The sequence below is a fragment of the Bos mutus genome, chromosome 16 (genome assembly GCF_027580195.1).
Source record: "Bos mutus isolate GX-2022 chromosome 16, NWIPB_WYAK_1.1, whole genome shotgun sequence".
NCBI classification, from domain to species: domain Eukaryota; kingdom Metazoa; phylum Chordata; class Mammalia; order Artiodactyla; family Bovidae; genus Bos; species Bos mutus.
Window position 1 is genome coordinate 55309281 of NC_091632.1, and position 14687 is coordinate 55323967.

General features: G+C 38.4%; 1 protein-coding gene across 4 annotated transcripts in view; it reads left to right on the forward strand.

Annotated features, from left to right (window-relative positions):
* Positions 1-117: 117 nt before the first annotated feature.
* Positions 118-14687, forward strand: part of CNST (consortin, connexin sorting protein) — a 96759-nt gene continuing 82189 nt past the window's right edge. The window contains exons 1-2 of one of the 4 annotated variants that reach the window (XM_070385375.1): positions 196-289; positions 6026-6103. The gene's annotated coding sequence lies outside the window, so the exon portion shown is untranslated. Of the gene's footprint in view, positions 290-6025; positions 6104-14687 lie in introns of all 4 variants that reach the window. The other 3 variants (XM_005893385.3, XM_070385374.1, XM_070385376.1) reach the window with 3 other exon arrangements.

Genomic DNA, 14687 nt, shown 5'->3' on the forward strand with positions numbered 1-14687 from the left:
CGTCTAGGCGGTGTCTGAACTGGGACTCTATGGTCGTCTGCCCTCTGTGCCTCCTCTCTAGCCGTCCGCGCTCTATGCTCCGCGGTCCCTGGCCGCCGGCCGCCCTCCCGCCTGCCGGGAGGGGTGAGCAGAAGGAGGCGGGGCGGGAAGGCGAGAGGTGTCTCCTCCACCCGACCGGCGGGAGACCTGAGCAACCTCTGTGACAGCTCGTCGGCCGCCATGTCAGCGAGCGGGGCTGGAAACAGATTCGGCGCCCGGCGGTAGCTCTCCTTGCGTCTCCTGTTCCTAGGTAAGGAGAGGAAGAGCGAGATGCAGGAGACCGGCCGGCTGGCGGCCGAGGGGAAAGCCATTGGGACCCCCCCTCGTTCCTTCCCCGGCGCTGTCCTCCTCTGGCATCGCCGCCTCTGCCCTCCGGGCGCGGTGGAGCCCCGTTCCCTCACCTCCGCCCCTTCTCCGCTCCCCTGTTTTCCTCTTTTTCTCTCGCCGCCTTGGCCTCTCCCTGCGCCGCGCGCCCATTTCTCCCTCCCTAGGGCACTCGCGCCAGAGGTCCTCCGTCGCCCGGCTGCCCGCGGAGCCTGCGGCTTCCTCTGCGCTTCTGTTCCTTTTCATTCTGTTGCCCACAGTCTCCACCTCTGCGGGTGATTTGTATTTTCCTTCATACCTGTTCCCCGCCTCGCCTCACCACTTAGGCTGTCAAGAAGCACCTAGTGCCTCCCATTCCTCCCTCCGGGCCAATATATACCTTTGTTTTATTTTTATTTGCGTGTTGTTAAAGATGTAAAAGTTAAGACCTAAAGAAGAAAAATGTAAAAGCTTAGCATTTCTTCCTAGGCTTGGAAACATAAAGGTCTTAGAATGCTTATGTTGTTGCTTTTGTAAACTTAGTCCAACACATCTTACTGTGGAATGCAATTTAAAAGAGAGATTCCAAAGACTCTAAAAATAGGATGCCCTAATGGAAAATTTGGCAGTCTTTTTAACCTCTTAGGCAGTGTTAGAAGCCTCAGTTCTTTGAGAGTGATTTCAGTGTTTAAGGATTATACTCAAGAGCTTTACCAGCATCACTCTTTGTACCAAGGCAGGAAGCTGCAGGCATTCAACTTCCTATTTTAAAATATGCACCATCCTTTCTGCATACTTTACTGGCCGCGTAATTGATCTTGGCATTTTAAATGCACAAGGAAAAGGTTTCTAAGGAATGTATCACTTAGCAAATAGAAGTCTGAGGGTTTACTCAGCTGGTAAATATCAAATGGAGAAGGAATTGGTGGCCAACTGTGATCTTTTCCAATTATAAATTTGTTAGGACAGCATAGAAAGTATCTTCTCAACTGTTGTGGAGCCCAGGGGACCCTTTGGTCTTAATTTTTAAAAATTCTTTTTAAAATGGAATTTTGCCATTGACAGTTCTCCAGAAGTTATTATTCTTGCACCCTCTGAATACCTGAGTGAACACCAGACCTGCCCCCCATCCTTTTACTGAGCTGTCCCCTCTCTCCTTATAAAAATATTTTTGTAGATTCAGAAATATGCAAGCTCTGGAGGTCTAAATATTGTTAAAGCAGAAAGATGTGTTACAGTAAAAGAAGAAATAGTTCATTTAGAGAACTATATGGTTCAATTTCTCACTTTTAAAATATACTTTTAAAAATTGTGGTAATACTTTTCTTAAATACTTTTCTTAAAATTTGGTTTCTTCATAATATTCAGCCCTGGAGAAAATTATGTCACTTTTAATTTTGCTTTTGAGTGGTGTTATTCTCTTCTGATTTTGGAGAAGAGAATTAGGTTATGATAAGTATCTCCCCTTTTATAGTGTTAATAGTGGTTTGTTTGAGGTTGTAGATGCTTAAACAACACAAGAGACAGAATATTACATATTTTATTTTTCTGAGGTCCCAGTTGCTAGAAATGAAAGAAATGTCCATTTTACTTTAAAGATGAACCTTATAATCAGCATTTAGACCTACTTTATTAGAAAAACCTTGGTTGTTTATTCCCCATCTTATTTTCTTAAGAAGTATAGTTTTTGCATCTGGTACTATTTTTGCCTTTTTGAAAATATCTCTTTGGTGTCAGTCAAAGTGATTCCACTATTTTAAAGTTTTTTCTATTGTTACCTCAATTTAACTGATAAAGAAGCCAAAATACTTCTTTTCTTTTGACTTTTATGTTACTGTTGTGATTGGGAAATGCCAGGTGGTAAAAGTTTGTTGTCAGAATTAAGGCTGTGGATCTACAGTAGTACTGTCCAATAAAAATACAAGGCATTAGTACACGAGCAATTTAAAGGTTTTTAGTCACATTACCAAAAAAATAGGTAGGGTTAATTTCAACATGTTTTATTTAATCCTATATATATCATTTCAACAAGTGATCTGTTTTAAAAGTTAACAGTGAGATATTTTACATTCTTTCATACTGAGTCTGTGAAATTTCGTGTGTATTTTACATTTATGCTACATTTGAATTCTGACGCTACTGGTCTTAGCTTGTGGCTAAGACCTTATTGGCTAGCATGTTATCTATAGGATTTCTGTGTGATTCTTAAGATGTTTTCTTATCCTAAGAGTCTGGGGTAAATTCTGTGAGGCAAATTTAAAAATCCTTTTCCTGAAGTGCTATGATATTCAAACTGAGATGATTCTAAGCAGGATGAAAGCCCTGGAGGGTCTCTTCCTCTTAGTGTTGACTGTGTTAATACTGAGGAGGATAAACAGGTTGCCCTGTGCTTGTTTAGTGAGGGTCATAAGATGTATAGAGTGCTCAGTCATTTCCTGGGGTGTCATTGTTGCAGTTATTTACATCTGCATGTCAACAGTGTGTCAAGGAACTGTATGAGTCTTTGTCTACTAAGTCTGTTGGCATTAAGTAGGGAGAACCTGAAGACATACAAGAAGTTTGAACTTTATGGTGAACAGGTAGAATTATCTGCTTTTGGTGACATGTTCTGAAGCAGTTTCAGGTATGGCTGAGTTTTTGTGTATGTGCTTCTCTATATGATGGTGTTATCAAAGGAAAGATAAAACCTTTTTAGCAAAAATTAGGAAGGAAGAGGGTATGTTTTTTGACTCCCATACACTGGGAGTAGCAGCAAAACACAAATGTATATGGTGGTTTGGGTAAGCTATAAAAGAAATATGGCAGTTTTTAGAGAAAGCTCCTGACATATTGACTAGGAATGTGTTTTAACTTGTTTTTGCAACAGAGGTGGTGATTTACATGGAACGCCTCTTGTTCAGAGCTGTTAGGACTGAAAGATAGCCCTGTTGGAAGGGTAGCTGCAGCTCACAGACTTCTGTGGGTTACTATGATCCTTCATTGTTCTTATCCTGATGTCTGTATTCTGTTAAACTTACCTAAATACTATTTTAGCCGAATGGTTTTACATTTACACTTAATGTCAAAATGTTCTTGAAGGATTAATTATATTCATTGTAATTTAATGTGAGAAACTTGCCTCCTCCACAACTTTTATGGTACCTGATCAGTAAACAAATTCCTTCTGTAAAATCTAGTCAGTATAGACCTAGCACAGTGTTGGCAGTGTGTGCAGTATTAAAGGATCAGGGACAGATTTGGGCAAGGGATAGTTACTGGTTCGGAGAAGGCAATGGCACCCCACTCCAGTACTCTTGCCTGGAAAATCCCATGGGCGGAGGAGCCTGGTGGGCTGCAGTCCATGGGGTCACTAAGAGTCAGACACGACTGAGTGACTTCGCTTTCACTTTTCACTTTCATGCACTGGAGAAGGAAATGGCAACCCACTCCAGTGTTCTTGCCTGGGGAATCCCAGGGACGGGGGAGCCTGGTGGGCTGCCGTTTATGGGATCGCACAGAGTCGGACACGACTGAAGGGACTTAGCAGCAGCAGTTACTGGTTGTTGCTTGTTTCATGAGAGGTGCATGCATGTTATGTAGGAAAATGTAGGATTTCATTTGTTTTTAAATATAGGTGGCTATCCGTTGCTACCATTTTAGTTGGATAAGAGGAAATACACTGTTTTGTTCCTACAAATTAGCCTTAGCTAATTTTTCTTTAGTCAATTAAGGATGAATAATTGATAGTCTGGCAATTTGCTTTTTTTTTTTTTTCAGTTTTATTTTTGGCAGTGCTGGGTCTTCGTTGCTGCATGGGCTTTTCTCTAGACGTGGCAGGCTGGAGCTACTCTCTAGTTGTGGTGCATGGGCTTCGTTGCCCCATGGCATGTGATATCTTCCTGGATCAGGGACTGAACCTGTATCCCCTGCATTGGCAGGCAGATTCTTAACCACTGGACCACCAGCAGAGTCCTGAAAGTTTTTTAAAAAGCTCAATTTAAGTGGCCTCTACGAGGATTATATTTTTATTGAGAAGCTCTACATTCAATAATCTATGTCTCAGTACTCTTATGAGTGTGTTCTTTTGTTTAGGGCCTTGAAGATTCTTGTGAATATAGGCTTCTCTTTATTTATGGATCATTCCTTTGGGGGGAAATTATATTTCCTTTTAACCAAGGGATACTTTTTAAAAATGCATTTGAAATAACTTTTGGAATATTCTTTAATAAAAAGTAAAAAAAAAAAATCATATCTGAACAATCTTTAAAAAAAGCAATACATCATTAAAAAGTTCTGAATCTTATAATAGCTTGAGATTTTTTAAATTGTTTTGGTCACAGTTTTCAGATTCTGCTCTTTACCATATTTGGAGATGGAAACTTTTTGCCTTTATATGACCTCCTCCCTGCCATCTCTTAGGGCCTCCCCCCAGACCCCGACCCCGTTCATCATCATTAGCCACGTGGAGAGGAAAGGTAGTGTGTGTGTGTGTCAAAATACAGTTCAAGATTATTTTTCCCTTTGACTGTAGGACAAATTTTTTTTAAATGACAGATTTAGTCATTTTTATTAACATCGGAGCATTTGATATTTTAATTAACTGTACATAAGAGATTTTAAGGGTTTCCCTGGTACCTCAGATGGTAAAGAGTTTCCCTGCAGTGCAATCCCTGGGTTGGAAGATCCCCTGGAGAAGGAAATGGCAACCCACTCTAGTATTCTTGCCTGGAAATTCCCAAGAAGAGAGGAGGTTAGCAGTCTACAGTCGATGGAGTCGGGAAGAGTCGGACAGGACTGGGCAACTTCACAAGAGATTTTAGGAATTAACAGTATCTTGTGATTCAGTTCAGTCGCTCAATCGTGTCTGACTCTTTGTGACCCCATGGACTGCAGCACGCTAGGCTTCCCTGTCCGTCCCCAACTCCCGGAGCTTGCTCAAACTCATGTCCATTGAGTTGATAGTGCCATCCAACCATCTAATCCTCTGTCATCCCCTTCTCCAGCCCTCCATCTTTCCCAGCATCGGGGTCTTTTCCAAGGAATCTGTTCTTTGCATCAGGTGGCCAAAGTATTGGAGTTTCAGCTTTGCATCAGTCCTTCCAGTGAATATTCAAGACTGATTGCCTTTGGGATGGACTGGTCTGATCTCCTAGCAGTCCAAGGGACTCTCAAGAGTCTTCTCCAACACATAGTTCAAAAGCATCAATTCTTTGGCACTCAGCATTTTTTTATAGTCCAACTCTCACATCCATCCATGACTATTGGAAAAACCATAGCTTTGACTAGATGGACCTTTGTTGGCAAAGTAATGTCTCTGCTTTTGAATATGCTATCTAGGTTGGTCATAACTTTTCTTCCAAGGAGCAAGCATCTTTTAATTTCATGGCTGCAGTCACCATCTGCAGTGATTTGGGGGCCCAAAAAGATAGAGTCTGTCACTGTTTTCCCATCTATTTGCCATGAAGTGATGGGACCAGATGCCATGATCTTAGTTTTCTGAATGTTGGAGCCTCATCAAGAGGCTCTTTAGTTCTTTGCTTTCTGCCATAAGGGTGTGTCATCTGCAAATCTGAGATTGATATCTCTCCTGGCAACTTTGATTCCAGCTTGTGCTTCATCCAGCCCAGCATTTTGCATGATGTACTCTGTGTATAAGTTAAATAATCAGAGTGACAATATACAGCCTTGACATACTCCTTTCCAGATTTGGAACCAGTCTGTTGTTCCATGTCCAGTTCTAACTGTTGCTTCTTGACCTGCATACAGATTTCTCAGGAGGCAGGTAAGGTGGTCTGGTATTCCCATTTCTTGAAGAATTTCCAGTTTGTTATGATCCACACAGTCAAAGGCTTTGGCGTAGTCAGTAAAGCAGAAGTAGTTATTTTTCTGGAACTCTCTTGCTTTTTTGTAATTGCCGTAGCTATTAAATCCTCTTATAAGAATACTGATTTTTTTAGAAAACTACTACCTGAATAAATAATTACATTTTTTTCTATGTTTGCTACATCTTGAAAACCCAGTGAAATAGATGGCTATGGTTTTGTAATTTGAATGAAGGCAAACAACCATTTTGAAGAGCCTTTTATGTTATAGATTTTTAGGTAAAAAGTTTCCTTAAAAGATGTGAACTTTATAATAACATAAAGAATGCTGTTGTTCCTGGATACTGGAGAGCATACCACTTGTATTTTTAATTTATGCATGCATTGTTTTTCTTGTTCACTGTTTCTCTCTTCTGCAGGTATTAACACTGTACAGATAAATCTTAAAAGTAATTATTAAATGAACTGAAACATGTTCCTTTAAGATTTTTCAGCAAGGATTTATTTTTGTGAATTTGCATTTTATTTATTGAATCCTCATGGAGTTTTTTTTTTCCTTCTTATGAAGCACCGAAGATTAGATTTTTGTTTTTTCCACTGTGGGGATGAAAAGGTTTTCTTAAGTCAGGTCTCAGAAGGATTCATAGCAAGTAACAGACTTGATTTCCTCCCTCATGTTCAACCCAAATTAAAAGAGGGATGGAATTTTGTAGAAACTATGCTGATTAGAAAATTGCAAAGTTTAGTTTCCTGAGGAAAAGACTTTGTATCCATTTGTGACTTCTTAATCCAAAATCAGTCATTAAGCTTTATTTTCTTCAACAGTTTACAAAGTAATCACTAGGTTCCTTTTGCTTCAATAGTTAAAAAAAAAATTGTTCTGGAGTTCTTTGTCATTCCAATTAGAGTTTATACCTATAGCATTGCATCAGCACTGTAAAGAGCCAAAATGAGAAGCAATGTCGTGTGACTTCTTTGATCATATAATTAAATGTTTTGTAAGATGAAATGGTTTGTCTTATTAGTCTTACAGTTGAACCCTAGTTTAAAATTGACCTAATAGGTCTTATGTCAACCAAAGTTCATATTTTTGCTAGCCAGAGAAAGATCTATTTCAAATTAACCTAAAGTAAACTATTTAATTCAGGAGATAATTTTTTATTATATCAGGTACCCTCTTGGTTAATTATAATTTTGTGGATTTTGACGCCTACAGCCTTTTTGTCCTCTTTCAGCTGTTTACCTGGGGAAAACCTAGGGATTCCCTCGTAAATCATGACAGGTCTTTGATGCTTGAGAGTATGGCTTACCTTCCCTGACAGCCTCCAAGAGTAAATGTGTGTGTGCAGAAACTTATGAGCAAAAATTCTGCTTCAGAAACACTTACCTACGGTGATGAAACAGATATTCTAAGACTGTCTTAAAATGACAGTTTCCATGTACTTGTATAAAACTTTGCATAAAACTGTATATTTTGCTGGAGAGTTTTCATTTTGTTCCAGTGCTTCGGAGTATGTAAAAAAATGTCCAGAATAATATCTCCTCTAGTTTATTCTGCCTAGCTTCACCTTTTGGTTTTCTCCTATCATGTCTTCCATGTAAAGTTCAAAAGTCAGAATAGGTCATGGTTTAGTATAACGTTGGCGGTGGGGGTGGGGGGGTGGTAGGAGTACAACAAATTTTACTCCTTTCTTTTTTCCTCTCTTTCTTCTCTATTACAGAAGTAGTTGTGCTCCATAGAGGGGAAGGGGGAAGGAAGCTAAATTTTAATTTAAGGAAAACATGGCTTTTCAAAAAATTAGTGTTTTTTCCTGTCATGAAAGTTGAACAGAAGCTTTAATTTAGCAGTCAGAATCCATTGACCTCTCTTGTCCTACCTTTGATGTCTGGTGGGCTTGCCAGGAAGAAACTTTGGGTACAAGTGTTAGCAATACTGCTTGGGAAACGAGTTCTTGGGGCAAGGAATAGTGAGTGACTTTATTCAGAAAGCCAACAGACTGAGAAGGTGATGAACTAGGTTCCCAAAGAACCATTCCTCCAGTTAGAGGTCAGGCTTCTTTTTACCGAAAGGAGTGTGCCTGTGGTTGGTCTCTGGGAACTTTTCGGTATGGAAATCCTTTGTTCTTGCAGCTTTCCAGGTAGCCAGTCACAGTGTTCCTATAAACCTCCAGCCAGACAGATGTTATTTTTTATCCCTATGTGAATAGGAAAGTGTTTTTACCTTTAGAGATCAGAGTCTTGAGATTAGGCTATCCTGTATGTTTTAGGCTATTGGCAACATTGTAAACTTCTGGCAAAAACAATAGAATACAAAAAGTTAAAGAAGAAGAAATAGATCCAATAGGATGTCAGATTTGTTCTTCTCTATTACACAGGGAAACTTTGCACTAATATGAGACAGTGCTAGAAATATATACACATATATATTGTATTTATTATATATATAATTTATTTGGCTGTGCCATGCAGCTTGTGGGATCTTAGTTCCCCAATCAAGGATTGAACCTGGGCCCTCAGTAGTTAAACCACTCAGGCCTAACTAACTAGTGGACTGCCGAGGAATTCCTGCTAGCATAAATATAATAGTGTCTCTTTTGTCATAGGTGTTCCTTTAGGGAATATTCTCCACTGAAATAAAATACCTTGGGGAAAAATCATATTCTATCAGCAGTCTTTCAAAGCATTGCAAGTTATCTTCCTCTGAGACAGGTTTTTTCTGTACTGGTTTTTTTTTATTCGTTTCTAAGAATTTCTTACCTAGAGTAAGCTGCCTTACTCTGGAATTTTTTTTTTCCCCAAACCTCCATCAAAATATTTCTCTTGAATGGCTGACAGTGAGAAGGCATATTCACTTTTGCACCTATCTCCATTCTTGCCTTCCTAGTAACTTTTGGTACGCTGGAGATATAAATTAGCATGTCACCGTTGTGTCACATCACGGTAAGAATTAATATCATTAATGTTTATTTAGATATTTTATTATAGGAGAGGAAAACAGTATCTACCTATTTGACATGGATAAAATACAATCTCTGAAAACAGTCAGAGTTTTTTAACCTTGGGTCCAAGAACAGGCTTCAAGGGGTCTGTGAGCCACCTGAAATAACTCTCAAAACTTAGTGGTAGTATATGTGCATTTTTTTTTTAATGTGTATTTTTCTGAGGAGACATTTTTTGTCAGATTCTTCAAAGGGTCCATGACCCAGAATTGGATAAGACTCACAGAATTAATTTGAGCTTGGTTATAAATTGCTAATCCTTATAAGCAGCTATAGTTTTATAAACATTCCTATATGTATGCTTTATTTTTTTGGTAATATTTTATTTATGACAAAAATAATTTAATAAATTATTTTATAAGAAAAGGCACAGTGATTCATTTTTAAAAAACAAATCTTCCTCAAATATCTTACCTTTTATTTTGAATGCCTTTACACAGTTCTGTCGTTACTTTGTTTGTTTTTAAAATTTGTTTACCACCTGTGCATTTTACAGAAAGATGATTAATTCTTAGTGGTTGAATTTTTCCTGGCAGTTCAAAGAGTTGTTCATAAACTCAGAATCAGGATAAAGGAAAGCTGCATTTTATGAGGCTCCCCTACCCAGTGAGAGGAATGCATTCACAGATAGGTTGATTATATACGCATGCTCCTGAGGAAGTAGAAAAAAGGAAGAAACTGGGTACAAGTAGAAAGATTACCCTTGAACAGCAGATAGAAACATTGTACTACTGAGATAAGAAGGGGAAATAACTGATTACCAACTGACATCTGGTAACTTCTGTTTACCTGTGGCCCAGTTGAGACTGCTGAGCTAGGAATAGGAAGAGGACTGGAGGCCAGTGGTGAAGGTTAGTGTCGCTCTGGGAATGTGGTTCTGGGACTAATTGGGGAAGAATGTCAGGCCAGCATTGAGGCTGCACCTGATGTTGGAAGGATACTGCTTTTATAGTTTCCAATCTGCATAGTTATGATTTTCTTTAGCGCCTGGGTATAAGAGCAGAGAAGGTGGTCAGGTTGATCAGGCCTGGGGTTTATAGGGTCAGTGCAGTAGATGCATAAGATAACAAAGGAAGTAGCTAGAGATGATACATGAATTCAGTGCTTGAAAAGAAAGAATGCCAGGAGTCTGACTAATGTTTAAAAAAAAAAGAAAGAAAATGCAGGAGTCTGGAGTTTTCACTTTGTTTTTTAATAATTTAATTTTGTTCTTTTTTTTCTTTTCGTTTTGTCCATGATGCATTACCTGTGGGATCTCAGTTCCCCAAGTAGGGACTGAACCCAGGCCTTGGCAGTGAAAGCCTAGAATCCTAATCACTTGGCCACAAGGGAACTCCTGAGTCTGGAGTTCTTGATATGGTTGAACTGGGTAATGGTAGTGAGGTAATGACAGTAAAGATTGAAGTTAGAAAGAATAGGAATTTAGAACCAGACAATGGGATATTGGTAGTTGGAGATAGGCAGACTCACCTGAGATGAATACAGTGTTTTGATGTGCAGGGAGACTCACCTGAGATGAATACAGTGTTTTGATATGCAGTAAAATCTAAGACTAGGGTGACAGTTGCTAAATTGACCAGACAATAATGTCGTTATAGATTTTTGAGACACAAAGATACATGCATTCCATAAATCTGTTAAGTCACTGTTTTTCCTATGTAGAACACAAAGATAGTGTATTCTTTTTTTAAAATTTTATTAGTATTTTTAAATTAATTTTTATTGAAGTATCATTGCTTTTCAAACATAGTGTTTTCTGAACAGTAATCTGCCTCTGGCTTATGAGAGAAAACCGTAATTAAAAGTAAACATATCAGCCTAAACTCATTTTGAAATTTCATAACTTCTGAAATGATAAAATTAATAAATTTTTACCTTTTGTTCAAAAGGGGACTAGAGAGTAAACTGGAGAGCTCCTAGCTTAGGTTTATAATTTTAAAATACTGTTAAAATGGTTTTGTTCTTTATTCTAGTTGAATTGATAGGTTGATTTTAATCTGATATCCATTTGAACCTGCACATTAAAATGTCCATATATGCTGTGGTGAATAGTTTTGAAATATGGTAGCTCGTCAATGACCTTGAACCTAGCATTAGTTCCTATTAGTTCATTGGCTAATGTTTGAGCTCATAGGTCCCAGGTGTTCTTGGAAGGACTGATGTTGAAGCTGAAACTCCAATACTTTGGCCACCTGATGCGAAGAGCTGACTCATTAGAAAAGACCCTGATGCTGGGAAAGATGGAGGGCAGGAGGAGAAGGGGACGACAGAGGATGAGATGGTTGGATGGCATCACCGACTCAATGGACATGGGTTTGGGTAAACTCTGGGAGTTGGTGATGGACAGGGAGGCCTGGCGACCTGCTGTTATGGGGTCGCAAAGAGTGGGACACGACTGAGCAAATGAACTGAACTGAGCCCATAGGTGATCAGAATTATACTAAGTACTGTGTGAAATCCAATAAAAATGAGCCCTTTCACCAAAACATTTGATGAAAAATACAAATCTCAAATATATACAGGTAATTTTTTAAGAAAAGGAAGGAAATTTACATGAAAACCTTTTTTGGTTTTGTCTAACTTATAGTTAATTTACTAAGTATTTTGTAGAATTTATTTCTTCATTTTTCCAGAATTTTAAATGCAACCTTTTTGACCTAGGGTTTGGTAAACATAATAGGGAAGAGTTATGTAACAGTTTAGATGAATTCATTTCTAAGATCTGTAGTGTTCCGTCCGCCATAGAGGTTTCTACTTTGTGCCCTTGAGAACTGGCCTTGTAGCAACTCCTGTTTCTGTAGGTTATTGGCAAATATACCCAGTGATTATTTGCTGCTCTAAAATAGGGTCTTAAAGCAATGAGAGTCCTTTGAGATAGTGGATAAAAGCAGTTTCCAAAAGAAAAAAAAAACACATTTATTACATGATATAATGCATTTTAAAGTGACTGTCTTTCTCAATGTTAAGTACACAGAGCACTTAATAAATTGGCTGTTTTTAATTTGCTAAACTTTGTGATAACCTTGTATTTATTTGGATTATTTGTAAAGAGGTGAACAGTATTAATATATGGATTCACTGTGTAGCATTCTTAGGAGTTATTAAAAAATGTTGTGTCTTTGATTCAGTGCTTTAACGTTTTTCTTGAATAGAAAAAATATTGTGTGTTAGAAATACAGAAAGTAACACAGAAAACAAATACAGCAAAATACAAAAAAGTATAAAAAAAAAATTGTACTCCCATCAGCCAACAGCAAGAACTGTGAACATTTCTATATATGTACTTTCAGTGTCCGTGGAGTGTGTGTAGGCATAATTGAAATCATATTTATGATTTTAAGTTACATTTATTATAGATTCACAATGTGCACATTTTGTGGTGTTGTAACATCTAAGGTATAAGCTAATTTATTTAATCATTCCCCTGAAAGTGAAAGTCGTTCAGTCGTGTCTGACTCTTTGTGACTTACAGTCTATGGAATTCTTTAGGCCATAATACTGGAGTGGGTAGCCTTTCCATTCTCCAGGGGATCTTCCCAACCCAGGAATCAAACCCAGGTCTCCCACATTGCAGTTAGATTCTTTACCAGCTGAGCCGAAAGGGAAGCCCAAGAATACTGGGGTGGGTAGCCTATACCTTCTCCAGAGGATCTTCCCGACCCAGGAATCAAACCTGGGTCTCCTGCATTGCAGGTGGATTCTTTGCCAACTGAGCTATCAGGAACATGTTATGAAATTGTTTTCTGATAAATTGTACCAGTTTATATTTGAACTGAACAGCATGTGACGATGCCTATATTTCAGTAGAAAATTGTTGTTGTTTATTCACTAATCATGTCTGACTCTTCTGCAACCCCATGGACTGTAGCCGTCCAGGAGCCTCAGGCTCTCAGAGAAGCCTGGCAGGCTACAGTCCATGGGGTTTCAAACGTGTCAGACCTGACTTCGCAACTAAACAACAACAACAGAGGGCAGTGTGAGTTGAAAAGGCAACTTCAGTAGGCCTCCAGCTACTTCTTAGACTTTTCCCATCCACCCAACCTATCACACTCATTTTCCTCTAACAACTCCTAGTCTTTGTACTGTAGTGCCTGTCCTGTCCCGCCTCTCTTTATTGTCCATCTGTCTAATTTTTCCTTCTTAATCTTTGTTTCAATCTTTTCTCCTCTGTCTTTTCCTGTATGGGAGGCCTACCCAGCCAGAACAACAGAGCAGAGCAGTCTATTTTCTGCTGGCAGGGTCACTCAAGAGAGAAAGGTGGCTGAGACAGTTAAGCTTAGGTATTACCAAATTTACCAAACTGATAAATCAGTTTACCTCCCCAGAGATGAATCCAAAGGAAGACATCAGGGGTGAGGGAAGTTTCTTCATAACTCTCAGTATTTATAGTAACCTTGCCACATTCTTAGTGATTAAAAAACATATATTAGCATATGTTCAATGCCTTAAAAAATTTTTTTTCTGAGAACATGAATAATACAACTTACAGCTCAGTAAATAATAACCCACTTAAAAATTGGGTAGAGGATGTGAATAGACATTTCTCCAAAGACACAAATGACCAATAAATACATGGAAAGATGCTCAACATCATTAGCCGTCAGGGAAATGCAAATCAAAACTATGTATACTACTTCATATCTGTAGATAAAGAAATTGTAGCCTTGTATGTTGCTGGTAAGAGTGTAAAATGGTACGCCCTCTGTGGAAAAAATAGGATGCCTTCTCAGTAACTTAAACATCAAATTAGCATATGACTCATAATTCCATTCCTAGGTACACATTGAAAAGAACTGAAAACAGATGTTAAAAAACAACCCGAAAGCTTATATAGGAATGTTTGTAGCAACATTATCCATAATAGCCAGATAGTAGACACAACCCAAATATCCATCAACTGATGAATAGATAAAGTGGTAAACCGATATAATGGAATGTTATTTGGCAATAAAAGAAATGCAGTATTGATAATATGCTACAACATGGATATTCCTTGAAAATATTATGCTAAGTGAAAGATGATAGTTATGAAAACCACATATTATATGACTCTCTTGATATGAAATATTCAGAATGGATTGATCATAGAGAAAGAAAGTAGACCAGTGGTTGCCTAGAGCTGGCTGGGTGAGCTGAGAGAATGGGAAGTGACTACTAATGGGTACGTGGGTATTGGGGAGCAAGGAGGTTCTTTTTGGAATGATGAAAGTGTTCCAAAATTTATTGTGACATATGTGCACAACTTTGTGACTATACTGAAAACGGTTGACTTACACATTTTAAATGTGTAAATTCTGTGGTATGTGAGTGATATCTCAATAAAGCTATCATTTAAAAGCTCAGTTGGAAAAAAAATGCATGTTTATCATAGAGAATGTATAAAACATAGAGAAGTACAAAAAGAAAAAAACTGTTAGAATTTAAAAATTTTCCTGTTTTCATTTTTATGATAAGATAAAAGCAAATGCTGCTGCTGCTGCTGCTGCTGCTAAGTCGATTCAGTTGTGTCCAACTCTTTGCGACCCCATAGATGGGAGCCCACCGA